Source organism: Spermophilus citellus, assembly GCF_964194105.1.
Source record: "Spermophilus citellus genome assembly, chromosome: 9".
In the NCBI taxonomy this organism is placed as follows: Eukaryota; Metazoa; Chordata; class Mammalia; order Rodentia; family Sciuridae; genus Spermophilus; species Spermophilus citellus.
In genome coordinates, this window is record NC_138191.1 from 10,986,974 (window position 1) to 11,002,155 (window position 15,182).

Genomic DNA, 15,182 nt, shown 5'->3' on the forward strand with positions numbered 1-15,182 from the left:
TCATGTTTCTCAGATGTTATCTTCATTTCTCCTCTTTTGGACCCCATCCTGCCATCAATGCCACACTTGACTTCTAAGAGATGGGATGAGTAGTATACATTAACCAAATGGACACTTTTTACTGTAATAACTGCTTGAACCCCTATTCTCTCTTCTACTGTGGCAGGCTGGACTGAATAAGGTAAAATTCATCATGAAGTACATATGGAGTGTCTGCATGTACCAGCCCCTATTAGATGTGGAGGCTCCCAGCAGAATGAGGCATGAGTCCTGCTCTCAGGAGCTCTCAGCTCCTGAGAAGATGGGCACAGACAGAGCCCAATCAAAGCAGTTTCTAAATACTGGAAACCATGCCTATTATTTCCAAGTCTGTGAAACACAGGGGAGAGAGTAGTCAAGGTCCCCCTGCCCCCAGACCCTATCCCTTGTAGCCTAGACTAGAGCAGGACTAAGCCACCTCTCTTCACTATTTCTCCTTCTCACTACCATGCACCTAACTCAACATTATCCAACACACCCTTGCACAGAAGGTATATCAGCTGAAATCTATCTACCAAGAGAAAAACTATAAGATGCACACACTCACACACACCAGTTTTCTTCTGTGTGTTAAATCCAAGGGTTTAATTCCTCAACTTTATTTTCTTAGTCTCCACCTTGCCCACCCAGGTGAGGATACCCACCCAAAGAGGAGAAACCCACAGTCCCATGCATTCAGGGTGTAAGGGAGGAAGGAGAAACGGCACTGGCTCCCGCCCTCTCCTGTCCCGACAGCATGCTGCATCCTGAGTCTTGATGCAAAGCCAAAGCCTCCTCCAAAGGGGTGAGTATGGGTGGGTGTGGGTGCCCACAGTCTTGCTTTCCTGTGAAGGTGGCAGAGCAGAAAAAGTCATGACTGGTCCACTTGCTGGACCCCTTTGATCCATTCTGAGATTACCTCGTTGTCTCTGCCCCTCCCTTCCTCTTTGGCTGCATCCTCCCTGCATCATCTGCACTGGAGCGGAATCTGCCCTTCCCTTCCTCCCAAACCCTCTTTGAAGGAGACAGAAAATTTTTCTAACCCCATTAAAGCCCTGTGTGCAGCCTCCCTCCCCATAATTTAAGCAGGTCTCCTCTGCCTCAAGAGTTCCTTAGGGAAATAAACATATAATTATGTGCTTAAGGAAATCGCTTTTTAAATAAGTAAGAGTTGACTCCGCAATGAAAAACTCTGCCCTTGAGAGGTTGGCCTGATGCTCCATTTGCACCCATTCCTCCCCCAGATTTCCTTACCTTCTCATCACCTCCTCTTCCGTGTTGGTCCACCAGTGAGGGATGACAGATTAGCCACGACCCATCCCCATTTAATCCTACGCTGAGATGATGGGCATGAGAACCAACCTCCGCCATCTAAAAAGCCCATTTGTATCACATCAGACCTGAGTTCCCCAGTCTCAACACCACTGATATTTGGGGCTAGAAATTCTCTATTGTGGGAAGCTGTGCAGGAGGATGCTTAGCAGCTTTCCTGGCCAGTAACCCACCAGCCTTGCCCAGGCCACATTTCCAACATGGTGATAGACACGACTAACTTTCTATAATAAATTGCTAGTGAGCATCACTAAGACAACAACACCCACCCCTAGTTTTTAAAGTTCCATTCATATTTATCATCTGGTACATGATCAAGGTTCTGTGCTGAATGGAAGTTTTTCTGTCCAGAAATCATTGTTCCTTGTAGGAACAATGGGCTCCATCCTAAATCATTTCTAAGGTTCCTTTCCCAGAAAGCTGTTTATGTACAGAAACAACTGGTGTCAGGATTGGAGGAGAACCAGCTACACCCTGTAGGATTCCACCCTCGCTGTTTCTCCCACCTCTACTTTCCCTAGATGCCCCATCTGGGCAGGATGCCCTTGTGCTTCTGGGTTCTTAGTTCTGTGACTGTCCCACAGCCCGTGTGTCCCAATGCACAGCCTGAGCACCGAAGGCCAAAATAGTGAAACTACTGTGGGGCAGTTCTGTCACATCCACTATTACCCAATTTAGAGCATGCAAATGTTCTACACCAGAGAGGGCTAGAGTGGGGACATAGGCCCAATCATACGTGCAGGTGCATGCCTCCCTTGGACCTGGACTCGGTCAGCTTGACCCTTACAGCCATTCATAACATGCAGGAATCCTCTCCACATCACTGCCCTCCCCCTGGTTGAGGAGATCTGCTTCTTGTGCACACCCTCACCTCTACCCACCCATTCTCCCCAAAATCAGGTCTCCCCAGGGCAGTGATGTACCAGGGACAAACCATAAACTGTTTCTCAGAATGATTTGCACCCATTTGCCAAGCTTCAAGTCAAACCTTCCGCTACCTGTATCCTGCCATTCTTCCTGGCCTCACAGGATCATTGTGTCACAAAACAATGGCCGTTTCCACTAATGCATTTCACACTTTGTCATGACCATATCTGTTTGCTTATATGATCATAATCACCATCTCTTACGAAGCACTTACCATGGAGCTGGTGGTCTACATACGTTGCTTTATATTATTTGATCCTTGCAACAACACTGCAAGCCAGGTATTTTCTCATTTTTATAGATGAGGTAACAGATTTAGGGAGATGAATGACATGCCAAAACCCACACTTGCATTGAAGGAGCTGGGATACAAACCTAAAGGGTCTCATGAGTCCAGGGCTCGTGCTTCTTGGATCAGACACCCACTTGCCAAGACTTCCCTGGTTTCAGGGACATCGAAGAGTCTAGATTCATCCTCAGAGCTTGGCCTCATGGGCCATCTTATCCAGTCCCCTCCAGGGACCAATCGCTTCATCTTCTCAGGAGGCCAGGGAACAACCTGCACCTGGCAATAAAGTCAACAGCACCTGAATTACGTGCTGCTACTTAAAATGCATCCTGAGCCCTGAAGGCCAAAATAGTGACATTTCCATGGGGCAGTCCTGTCACATTCACTATCACCCAATTCAGAGCGTGCAGATGTCCTCACCCAGCATGACAGTCTTGAGGCGTGTGTTGACTGGCATGCAGCCCTGAAAATGTCTTCTTATATCTGATGATTTATTAAAAACCCTAATACCTGTTCTGGTTTCGTTGTTGTCATCTGACCCACTAATGCAGGTGAGGCACTGTGCCAACTGCTTTATAGGCATTACCTCATTCTCTCCTCAGAAAATAAAACTTTTAACCCTCTGAACAAAGAACTGTTACGACAACCAATGCACAGAGAAGTAAACTGAGACCTAGCGAGTTTAAGTAATTGAACTCAAAGTCACAGAGGAGAACAAGATTCATAGTTGGAGCTAACAACAAACCTCCTTCCCTCTTGAGAGCAGAGCGGAGACACCGGGTTGTAGCAGCATCTACTGTCCCCCAGAATGGAGGCATTTGGGCTCAGGGGACTGTCCGTGGAGCCCTCTGATGGCACGGCTTCCCGGACTGCTGCACAGCTATTATTCATCAGCACAGCTCTAACTTGGGAGTTTGCCTATCACTGTCACCGTCCTAAACAGGCTTCTGCCTCAAGCCTCTAACACCATCAAAAATATAGTCCCCCGTTGATTTAGAAATGAGTTACATAAGCACATCTTCCATTACCTCCCAGATTTTCTCCAGCTATTATAGATTCAAGGCATACTCCTGAGAAAGCATGCTTGTCCAAGCAAGCAAAAATTTGAGAAACAATTTGGTGCACTTCCATGCCTGAAGTTGATGACTTATTTGCAACCTTGATAACTAAGTCCTTTGTGCCAATAAATTGCTAAAATGGCTTCAACCACTGTCTCACCCTATTTTTCCCTTGACTTATTCTGTCACCGTAGATATGGGACCACGAAACAAATTAGTGATATCACCTCTAAATTTTCACACTGTGGCATTCGGTATGGCAAACAGTTCTGGAATTTTCCCGGCACCTCTTATAATAACCACACCGTCTCCTCTTTACTAATATACATTAAATAGTTGGTCTGCTCCAAGTCCAATGGCTCTAAGGAAAATAACAATCAGTGCAATCATCCCTTCAATAGGTTTTATGTGCCCCACTCCCCACCCGAAGAAAAGGTGTTTATTTGCACATTTTCTGTAGGTATTCTGAATGAGATCTAGCTGGGGCAGGACGCGACACAGAGTTGCAGAAGAGAATTAAGCGAGGTAGCCACAGTGGGATCAAGCCCACGAGTGGAACCATGCCTTTCTTTACCATGATCCATAAGGATCTAAAGAATCCAGTTCTTTCCTCTCTCGCCCCAGACGCTCCCCTCTCTCACAGCCTTGGTTCTTTCTACTCGACCACTCTCATGTTAAGTGATTCACTAGGACCCGGAACACAGAAAAGCCATTTTGCTCCTGCTTGTGGTTTACTGCAGTGGAAGAATGCAGAGTGAAATCTGGAGCAGGTCAAAGGAACACAGAACAGATTTCCAGAAGAAACCAAGAGACAAGCTTTCCATCATCCTCTCCCAGTGGGGTCACATGGACAGGGCTTCATTCCCCCAGCAACAGCATGTGACCAACACATCCAAAACATTGCCAACCAAGAATGTTCCCTTGAACCTTGCTATCCAGAGTTTTTATGGGGGGGTCAATCACATAAGCATGCAGCATGTGAATGACTGACCTTAGCCACTGAGTCTCCAACCCCAACAGAGATCAAACTGTAACAACATGGCCCAAAGCAGCCGAGGCAAGTAGAAACAGGTGTTCCCCACAAATCGCATTGCTAGCCTGAACCATCTGGCCAGCCCAAGATCCCAGGTATATGCAGATATTCTAATCAGGCAGGATCGTCCAAGAGTTCACGGAATGTGTAGGGTTTGGGCAACACAGGACTGCTGGATTAACCTTGACTCTACACTGCCAGATACTTTGCATTCTGTGCATGCTACTCCCTTTGTCTGGCATGTTCCGCTGATTTTTGCCTAATGCCCAGCTTCTATTTACTCCTAATAGTCTCAGTTTACACTTTCTCAGGGAAAGGTTTCCAACAGCCCCCACGTATTCCCAAAACACCTGTTTTTGTTCACCTATAATGACTCCTTCAGTCATTTAACATCTCTCTCTCCTGCTAGAGTCTTAAGACTGTGTCCCTACCTCTAGCACGATGCCTGGCACATGGGTGCTTAATAAACATATACTAACCGATTAACCTGTTTATTTTCACATAATAAATGGGAAGAAAAAAATTAATCTAGGAGATAGATAATCCAGTGGAGGAATACATGATACACATTACTCTAAAGTAGAAATGCAAAAATGAGCATGTACAATGGGAAAATAGGCAATGCATAAATATTTAAGCAAAATGCCATAGTGATGAAAGAGATAAGAGTGAGCCTCATATGGTTTTAAAAGTTGAATTTTTCAAGGAGCTATGGAGGGTGTAGTTGGATAACCTAAAGAGATATACAGATGTTGGGTGCTGTTAAAAATACCAGTGTGATGTGGTAGGTACAGAATCCATACAGGAAGCTTACAGCAGAATGAATGGGTGCCGGTGAGGGGAGAAAACTGTGTGGGGAGTCAATTGGTATAAATGAAATGCCCTCATCCAGTGGGTAGCAGAGAACACGGTAAGGTTAAAGGGCAGTTAACCTTTGGCAAAGGGGGAGGACCATATCTGTTCAACAGTGTGAGGTCACCACAGTTTTCTGAGTGAGGACATGTCACTAGAAGGAATTTTTCTTTAGTCCCATTCCGACAGAATGGCCCCATTACTTGGCTGCATGCAGTATGGTGCTTTATGACTTAACATTGTCGAAGAGAGACGAGGTCTCACTGCTGCTGGTTTTTAAGACTTTTCAGATGATAAGAGTTAAGTAAGAACCTTGCTTTTCCCTCTTGCTTGAAGTTAATGACTTTAATGCTTTGCAAAAGGAAGTAAAAGTGTTGTTAAGTCAAAGTGCTCACCCTCTGGGCTTGCAGGTTATGATTTTTTAATGCTTTTCAAATGGGAAAGGATCTCAAGTGAGTGTCATCTCTACATGCTAGAAATATGTCTTTCAGATGGCAGTTGGCACTGGCTTCTGCACACCCACTGCTCTGTCTGATTCACTGGTGTCGCGCTGTCAATCAGGCTGTTGCCATATGCCAGTTCAATAGGCTCAAACATCAAGGAGGTGGCAACCCCCCGGGGCCACATTCAGTCCAGTGTTTTAGTATTCCTCCTTGTTGTGCCCGGATTTCAAACCTTCTCCCTCAGTTGCACTTCTCCCCCCCCCCTCTAGCCCCTTGCCTCCAAACCAGGTTTCTCTTCTCCAAACAGTAGTCCTTTTGTGGATGACAGAGAAGCCAAACAGACCAAGTAGATCATTTCCTGTTAGTGGAGGGTGTTATGTAACCCAGGAGGGGCATGCTGGAGACTCCACAGAGACTGCTTCCTCCAGGGGAATGCACAGGGTTTCTGTCAGAATGGAGGAGCCAAATGAAGGCTGCAAATGCCAGAACACCTTGCCTGGGGACCTCCCATCTGACACTCTTCAACTGAAGACCTAGAGATTAACAGAACAGCCCGGGCACTCAGGGAGCCCCCGATAGACCGCCACAGAGGCCCTCAAAGCTCAGGGTGGAATTGGGCAGAGAGGATGACTCTGGCTCTCCACAGTGTGTTCTTCCACCCTGAGGATCCCAGATTTTCCTTGGTATATGTGCTCAAATCCCTCCATGGAGAAACAGGCTGGGGATGCACAGAGAGCTCCAGGCCCCTGTAAGAGTCGGCTGCACCTTTGGACTGATCTTCATCCAAATAGCTTCTGTTCATTTAATAATCTGGAAGCCACAAGAATGTCAAGGAGAATCCCAGGTAAGGTAAATCAGAAATGAATTAGGGAATCACAAATTAAAACAATAATGACATATGATTTGACATACAGCAGTGCTGTGCACTACAAACTCAAAATACTAATATCAGCAAGGCCAAAGGGAAACTGGAGCTCTCAAACTGCTGGGAATGTATAGAGTAACACAGTAGCCTTGGAGAAGGAGTTTGCCCCCAAATCCAGTCACTTCACATGCATATGGATTTTTTGGACAAATTCTGCATTTGAATAACTTAGAGACACGTTTGAGACTATTCATGAATTCATTCACTCAGTACGTATTCATTGAGCACCTAGTAGGTGCCAGACACAATTCCAGAGGTTGAAAATTGAGCATAAGCAAAAGACAAAAATCTCTACCCTCTAGGAGTATATATTCACTATTGTTTAAATAGCCAAAAACTGAAAACAGTCTAAAAAGACATTTTTAGGAGACTCTAAAAACACTACACTGGAGATACCAGCATCCACATAAATGTGTTTTAGAAACGATGTTGGATAGGTAGGAAAGAAACATGCAGAATATTAGATATAGAATGTATTAGATAGCTTTTTGTCACTGTGGGTAAAATACCCAACAAGAACATCTTAGAAAGTTTATGTGGGGCACACGTTTCAGAAATTCAGTCCATGGTCAGTTTCTGCATTAGTGTGGGCATGAGCTGAGGCAGAACATCATGGGAAAAAAGGAATGGCAGAGGGAATCTGCCAACCACAGGCAGCCAAGAAGCAGAGGGAGAAACAGAGGGGCCAGGGACAAGATGGAATCCCCAAAGGCAAACAGCAGTGACCTACCTACTTCTTCCAGCCACAACCTGCCTGCCTTCAGTCACCACCCAGGGCTGTAATCCTTTCAAATTATTAATACATCAGGTGGATTAATCCACAGATTAGGTTACACATCTAATCATGACACCTCTGAACATTCCTGCTTTGTCTCACACATGAACTTTTGGGGAACACCTCACACCCAAACCATAACCCAGAATTTAAAAAGAATACATACTATAAATTGATTTGGGAGACTTACATTTGTGATAAAAATAAGTAGTTTGGACACCCACCAATCTCAGGATTTCAGCTGCTTCCTAAAAGGGGAGACAAACTGGAAAGGATTGCTTTATTTCTTAAAGAAAACATCACAACAAATAGATGTGTGAAGACATTGGCCCTGTGTATTTTGCATGTTAAGCATTCAAATGTTTATTTTAGCAACACAGGTCCTTTTCAGTTTTAGTTCATGATGGGGAAGTTTCTGTTTTGTATTGCTCTCAGATTTTAGCAAACAGCTGGGCATGGGGAGGATTAGGCCCCACTCTTGCCAGCATCCAGAGGCTGCAGCCTGCCCTATAGGGTCTCTGGGATCCCGATCTCCACCTACCCGGCCAGTGAATGCGACCACTAGGAGGAAGACACCAGCAGAGTCCAGTCACACGGCTGCTGTCCCAAGTGCCAGCGAGCTGCTCGCGCCCCCTGGCGCCCGAACCAGCTCTGCCACTCGGAGGGAGAGAATGTGGAGCCAGGGAAACTCGCCCACGCTCAAGTACTGGAGGAAATTTGTTCAACCACTTTAAAGAGAAATCTGGCGCTGTCTAGTAAAGTTGAAGAGACACATACTCTATTATTCAGAAATTCTGTTTTTTGAGGTTTTTACCCTAGAGAAACTCAAACACACGCCCAAGGAAATGCATACAAATGTTCTTTGCAACATTATTCGCAATGGCCAAAAATCAAAACTGACATCATCATCCATCATTAGGAGAAGAAAATGAATAGAGTCAGACATCTGTAGTCAGTGAGAATGCGACGCCACGTGTGTGTGTGTTTGGAGCCACCTCACGAGCCACACAGTGCAAGGGGGAGTTGTGAGTGCCCCTCTCCTAAGATACCATTCATAGGAAATTGTGGGAATGCCAAACAATACTAGGCATTGTTGGTGTGCACACACACAATGTGTATGAAGACAGATATGAGAAGGGTAACTAACAAAGGATAACTTCTGGGAAGAGGGGGAGGAGAATATAATTGAGGAGAAAGCATACATGTTGCTTGTGAGTATCTTATTTATTCAAGGGAAACAAAGACCTCAAGCAAATCTGACAAAAAATTTAGACTAGTGCTAATGCTGGGTGGCAGATACCCAGATGTCCCTTATGTTGTCTGGTATCCGGTTTTGATTCCTTATCCTTTCTTTTAGCAAAGATAAAGGGGGGTGGTAGATGGGGAAGAGCCTGAGAGGCACAGGAAGAGTCAATAAAGACCCAGGAAAGAAAGGTGCTTCCTATGTTAGCAGAGAAGAAAGATCAGCAGGAGCTTGGTAGGAGAGGTGCGTGGCCTCAGACCAGGCCAGAGACGGGCAGGGCCCAGGACACCACAAATGAGGCCTTGCTCTAAGGAAAGGCAGGGAATGGAGTGACCTTGGGGTTTCAAGCAGAGGAACTGTCAAGTGCAAAGCACAGTTGTGCCAGGGCAGTGAGACGGTTGCTAAGAGACCAGAGAAAATACCCAGAGATGGCAGATGAGACAGAAGACTTTATTGAGAAATGCTTACAGGGAAGGCGCAGTGACAATAGGCAGAACAGATGGCACCTCCGTCCTCAGGGTACTTCATCAACCAGTACCTGCTTTTCCTCATAGCAGTCTGTCCAATGGCAGCTGGCTGGACAAGTGACGTGTCTCCTTCCACAGTCGCCACTGAGACAGGGGTTTCACATACTAAGCTACAGCATTAGCTTGCTTAGTTTGCTCGTATGATCAGTATCCCAAGGAGCAACTGCCCTGGTGTACATGCCAAACCTGCTTTCTAGGGCAGACACAGTGGCACATGCCTGTAACCCCAGCTACTGGGGAGGCTAAGGCAGGAGGATGAAAAGTTCAAGGCCAGTCTCAGCAATTTAGCAAGACCCAATCTCAAAAAATAAAAAGAGCTGGGGATGTAGTTCAATGGTAGAATGCTCCTAGGATCAACCCCCAGTACACAAACACACATACACACACACACACACACACACACACACACACACACACACACAGATTATACAGAGAACACTAAAACTTGCCCTGGTTCCCAGAATACATGAGAGAAAACCACTGTCCTTCAACATAATATGTATCTGGATATCCAAACCCAGGTGTGTTCTCATTGCTATATTAAGTTGGCTAGTTTTGGGGGAACTGAAAGGGGACATTCAGGAACATGATGCTTTGCTATCTTACCCCCTCTCCCCTTTTAAGGATGATACAGGAGTGTTTTCGTTGATGTTTAGACAGTGAGTAGTTCACTTTTTTATTCTGTGTGTAAAATGGAAAAGTAGGGCAAGAGCAGAGACACAGGACAAAACTAAGAGACATTTACAGTGACATGTAAAGACTAGGGGCTCCACGATTGTGGCGTCAGGAAAGCCACAGTAATAAGGTAGGCTTGAAATAAATTTTGGAGAGTAATCAATAGAACTTGGTTGTGAAGCATGGTTCTGAGTTTTCTATTTGAGCAACTGGGTGCAGGGGTCTCTTTAATGAGATGAGAAAACTCATGGGGAGGGAGACAGGGGCAGTGAGAAGTAGGGTTGGTGGGTTGGTTGGTCCCCAGCAAGGAGGAGAGGGTGAGGAGTTGTATTTTGTACATGTTAAGTTCGAAATGTTGGTGAACTACCCAAGTGAAGGAGGTAGCTGGCAAGTGGACATCAGGTCCGGAGCCCTCTGAAGAGGTCAGTTCAGGTCAGGAGGTATAAATGTGGGTGTCACCAGCCTATGGGAGACAGTGTAAATAGATAAGGGAAGAAGGCCATGACCCAGCTCTGAGCATCCCTACACCTAGTCACTTAGTGTCAAAAAAATTTTTTAAAGCCAGCAAACAGAAAAGGGGAGATACAGGAGAATCAGGAGGGAGCATGTGGTGGACATCAAAGAGACAAGTGTCTCAACTAAGAGGGAGGGTTCCACTGTTGAGGATGCTTCTGTGCAGCCAAATGGCGGGGGGCAGGGGGGACAGAGAATTGCCACCACCACCCCCACACACACCCAATGCAAACTGAAGTTTCTGTGACCGCATCCAAAGCAGTTGAGTGAGTGGGGTTCTGTAGGGGCCGAGGCCAGGTGGTCCACAGCTGGGAATCGAGGAACAGGAATTACAGAAGAGGAGACAGCAAGTGTGGACGAGCCTTTTGAGAAACTCGGCTCTGAAGGGAGGACAGAAACAGAATGGATGCAAAAAGGGATGAGGAAGGCGAAGGAGAGGTTGGCACTGGAGGATATCTGTGCAGGTCCAAATGCAAAGGCAGATCATCTAGTAGAGAGAGAAACTGACGGTGGGAAGGATGATGGGAGGAACACAAGGAGAAAGAGTTTGAAACGAGAATGGAGAATGGAACGGAAGCCGCAAAGCTCATTTGGCTAAGCCAGGATCTCCGTTCTGCTCTGCCTGACTCGGTGCTCTTTCCCAGACACTCATTACTCCTTTCCATTGTTTGCTGGCTCGTGGGTGTTCAGCTCCCAGGGTCCAGTGCACTAAATCCTTTACCACCATCTCCTCTAAATACACAAGTCTTACAGTCTTCCCATTCCCATCTGGGTTCCGCATCTACCCAGGGAACTGGAGGGGAAAATAAGCAAACTGAAGAAAATTAATTCTGACCTATTTTATGCATTCTGTATAAATGCATGAAATAGATTATGTTTGACAGTGGTAAACAGAGAACCCAAAAAAAATCCAATTTATCACTTTAATTATGTATGCTTTTCTCCCTCAATCTCCAGGGAAGAATGAGCCTCCAGCAGTTTCCAGCCCCGTCTGTGAGCCATTCTCTGGTTTCTAAGGCTGCTGTTGGTAACCACAGGCTCTAGTCAAGGGTGTCCTCTCTGAAGCATACTGAAAAATGTTTAACATGCCACTAGGAAAATATGTAATGGGTAAGTATAAAACGAAAAGCGAGGACATAGAGGTGGAGCATGGAGCTGTGATACAAGGAAACAGCATGAATTAATTTGAACTCCCTATAAAGAAATGGATGATCTCTCACTGTCACTAAGGAAAATGTAAAGGCACTGAGTTATTTGGTTACTAGGCTAACCCAAGTATCAATCAACCACCTTTAGGTACATAAATCTCACACTTAAATCCATTTATTTATTAATTGATAGGATTGATTAATTGATTGATTGCCTAAGGGCACTCTGCCACTAAGCCACATCCCCACCCCTTTTTATTTTGAAACAGGCTCTCACTAAGTTGCTTAGGACCTTATCGCTAAGTTGCTAATGCTGGCCTCAGCCACTGCACCCAGCTGGGATTTATGGGATTTGAGGTGGTACAGATGAAAATGCTTATCGAGAGAGAACAGAGTAGAAAGAGAAAGGGCCTGGGACCAGGGTCTGCAACACTCCTCCAAAGTCCCTGGAGGAGGGAGGTTGAGCCTGCGGAGGAACATGAAAAAGAATTACCAAGAAAGGAAGAAAAAGGGACCAGGGCTGCGGCTCAGTGGTAGAGCACTTACCTGGCATGCGTGAGGCACTGGGTTTGATCCCTGGCACCACATAGAAATAAACACGAAGGAAAGACGAATCGGAACTGGTTGAGGTAAGTGAGACAAGAGTTGCTTTGTGCTACATAAAGATTATCTTTAATTGGATGGAACTGGGCAAGGCATGAAGTGTGGCCCCACCTAGCTGCTCTGAGAACTGAGCAGATCAATAATCTTATAACACCTGTAACCATCCATGGCACAGAAATGCAGATGGGCTCAGAATGGAGGCTCACCGTGGTTGTGGAATCAAGGGAAGAGTTGCTGGCTTGGTTTGATTGATTCTAAAATGAAAAAGACTTGACATCTTTCAGAAGCAGCTCTGAAAAAGATCCAGGTGAAATGGAGCGATTGAATTCATGGAAGAGAAAATGGTAGAATAGTTTTTGGAGTATAAAGCTTATTAGAAAGTGCAATAGAATCCACCAGGCATGGTGGCACACTCCTGTAATCCCAGCAGCTTGGGAGGCTGAGGCAGGAGGATTGTGAGTTCAAAAACCAGCCTCAGCAATAGCGAGGCACTAAGCAACTAAGCAACTCAGTGAGATCCTGTCTCTAAATAAAATACACAAAAGCACTGAGGATGTGGCTCAGTGGTCAACTGGCCCTGAGTTCAATCCCCAGTCCCAAAAAATAAATGAATAAAAAGGTGCAGGGAATGTAGTTCAGTGGTTAAGCACCCCTGGGTTCAATCCCTGGTACCAAGTTTTTTTTAAAAAGTATTAAAGAACTCAATTTCAGGTGGAGCAATGGACGTAAAAGGCACTGTGTTTGCAAAAACGTAATCCTCTCCACAATACTAAAGTGGGTGTCATTTATTGTCATGTTAACAAACTTAAAATCTGAAGTTTAGTGAGATTAAGTCACTGCCCCAGGTACCCCACTCAGCAAGCAGCATAAAAAGGACTGCAATCCACATTTTTTCTGATTCTATCAGAAAATTCCTATCAATTATTACTTTGATGTATCTCAAACCTCATATTGTGCTCACCGTGGGGACACAAAGATGGATTACACTTGGTCCTTGACTTTGAAAAGACCACTGACTAGAAGTAGAGAAAGACAATAAAACAAATACAATGCAGTGTGATAAATAGAATAATGGGGGAATGCTTTAAGGACACAAAGACAGCACAAAGACTATAATGTGCACGTCTTTTCCTCAACTCGTGGAGGCAGGGATGGATGGGCATAGAGAAGAGATTGTTTTTTTAAAAAAAGTTAATTGGATGGAAGAAAGGTTGGATGGATGGTTGAATGGATGATTGTGTGAATAGGGAAAGAATTTTCAGTATTGATGGATTCCCTCCTTGGGGCAACTGTTGTCCATGTAGCCACAAGAGGGCGCTATAGACCTGACACAAAGTTTTCCCATTGACTCCAGGTTAGAAGGAAGGGTGGGGACAGAGGGAGTCAGGGTGGTGACCAGAGGCTTCAGATTCCTCCTCCTGCAGACCAGGCCCAGAGTTTTGTTTTTCACTCTACCCCCTCATCTTTCAAGCTCCTGAGCTAAGTTCTAGGCTTTGGGTAGATTTCTCCAATTGTCCTCTTTCCAGCCTATCTCAGAAGTAGTCCAAGGTCTTTCTTAGCACATGGACTGCGGATGAGCAATGTGGCTCCAATCCCGGCAGGCTGAACAGCGGAGTGCCCTCCCACAAATTACTTCATCTTTCTGGGCCTCACCAGGTTGGGAGGGAGGGTCTGGTGGTGTGTGGCTTCCAGACTCCCTCTTCCTTAGGGGGATAGCGAACCTTCCTCAAGCACTTCCTATTTGCCTGCCATTGCTCTAACACTGTGGTAGCTAAGAAGGCAACCACTAGCCACATGAAAATGATAAGTTCAAATTAAATAAAACCAAAAAAAAAAAAAAATTCAGTTCCTCGTGGAGCTGGAGCGTACCTCAGTGGTAAAACACTTGCCTAACATGTACCATACCCTGGTTCCCATCTTTGACACTGTCAAAAAAATAAAATAAAAATTTCCTTGGTCTTGGTAGCCAAGTTTAAGGGCTCAATAGCTACCTGAAGCCAAGAGCTACTGAAACGGACAGCCCAGAGAGCATCTCCATCGTCAGAGAGTTCTACCAGATAGCACAAAGTGCTTCTCACATTCTTAGCCCATTTTACCTTCGTTACAATGATGCAGTATATTTATTTATCCACTCTAGAGATAAGGACCCTGAGGCCCAGAAAGCTTTTAAAAAAAAAAAAAACTTAGCCAAGGTCTCTAAGCCGATTAGTATCCAGAACAAGGATTCAAGCTCAAGTGGTTGGCTCAATGCCCACCATGTTGCTTCTATGCCCAGAGCTGCCCCAACCCCAAATCTTGTGTGCTCCCCTTACCTCCTGAGAATCGGGATGACTTCTCTCATTGCCCCACAGCTATTGTTCCTCACAGTCACTGCCCTGAATCTCACCCTGAATAATGAGGGCGCAGGGCTTCAAGCCTCTGCTGCTTGAGACTCCATGTGCTCTGGTCCTCCCGCCTCCTGAAATAGCCCCCTCAGCTCCCTTAGAATACGAGCATTATTGCTTGGGTCCCCGCCCTAACTCTTGGCTCAATGTCAGCCTGGGTTCTGGAAGATTCCTAACCTGGGCAGCAGTCCCCGCTGCTACTTCCCAGGGTCATTGTCATCCCCAAGGGTGAAGGCAGTCACCTTTGGATGTGCAACAGCGTCTCACTTCACAAGGGGTAGAGTAAAAAGCCAGGCTGCAGTTCACACGCTCAGCTGCAGAACCCAGTGACTATAGAAGCAAACTGGGAAGGAATGTCTGCGAGTCTGTATGCACACCACCACTGGTGTTTGGTGTTTGCAAGCTAGACCTTTCATGGTCACCACCACCACCACTAC